Source organism: Athene cunicularia, assembly GCF_003259725.1.
Source record: "Athene cunicularia isolate RWA chromosome 2 unlocalized genomic scaffold, athCun1 chr2_part1, whole genome shotgun sequence".
NCBI lineage: Eukaryota > Metazoa > Chordata > Aves > Strigiformes > Strigidae > Athene > Athene cunicularia.
The window spans coordinates 106,779,615-106,781,003 of record NW_020799095.1 but is presented as its reverse complement, the minus strand read 5'-3'; positions in this window follow the sequence as shown (position 1 = coordinate 106,781,003).

Below are 1,389 nucleotides of genomic sequence, written 5' to 3'. Positions count from 1 at the left end.
CCTCGATTCCTGTGTTCAGTTTTGGGCCCCTCACTACAAAAAGGACATTGAATGACTCGAGCGTGTCCAGAGAAGGGCAACGGAGCTGGTGCAGGGTCTGGAGCACAGGTCGTACGGGGAGCGGCTGAGGGAACTGGGGGTGTTTAGTCTGGAGAAGAGGAGGTTGAGGGGGGACCTCATCGCCCTCTACAGCTACCTTAAAGGAGGGTGCAGAGAGCTGGGGATGAGCCTCTTTAACCAAGTAACAAGCGATAGGACAAGAGGGAATGGCCTCAAGTTGCGCCAGGGAAGGTTTAGACTGGATATTAGGAAGCATTTCTTTACAGAACGGGTTGTTAGGTGTTAGAATGTGCTGCCCAGGGAGGTAGTGGAGTCCCCATCCCTGGAGGTGTTGAAGAGTCGGGTAGACATAGTGCTGAGGGGTCTGGTGTAGTTGAGTACTGTCAGCGTTACGTCAGTGGTTGGACTGGATGATCTTCAAGGTCTTTTCCAACCTAGACGATTCTGTGATTCTGTGATTCTGAGAAATGGGGTTTCAGATCACAATAAGATATATGCTGTAGGTATTTTCAGACACGTTTAACATGAATGCTCCTGTAGACTCACAGCCTTAACTCAAGAGTTGTACTATATGTGGAAAACACTTGAAAGGTACTAAATGTGCCTTTAAAATAAGCATAGTACAATCTAGGATGATAAACCCAGAACTGCCTTACGCATAAATTCATCATGATTGTATTAGACTCTTACAGAGCAGGCTAATGTGGATGTCTTAAATGAATGTCTAAATTAAAATATTTATCACTTTTTATTTATTCCCTTTAGTTCTTTTTTTTTTTTTTCATAATATTGATCACTTCTTGTAATGTTTTGTTTTTTCTTAATATTTATTTTTCAGTTTAACTTTTTTTATTTCTTTGCTTCACTTCAGTCTTTTTTTATGGGGAGTTTCATTCTGATTTTTTTTTTTTCCTAGAAGTTTATGTTAAATATTTTGTTTTTATTTCTTAACTAAGCATATATATTTATACAGTTTTATATTACCCACACCTGTAAAGAACGTGCATATAACTCACTTTTGTGAAAGGCTGTATATCAGATTTTCTAAATGGCTTAAACTCTGTATTTTCTAAAGTTACTAAACATCCAGAGCAGATAATGGCAGGGCGGAAGAGCTGCAGGTGTCAAGCCAGGGGCAGAGGATGGGTAGGACAGCCCCTTTGGGCTGTAGCAAGGGCTTGGATCTACAAGAGATAACCATGAACACACCCCCTCATACTGCAGTCTCAGACTTAGCCTTGAGTGAAAGTCTTCTGTGTGGGAAGTGAAAAACCCCAACAACTTAAATAATTAAACTTTCCTGCTGTAGCGTTACTGTCATGATTAAAG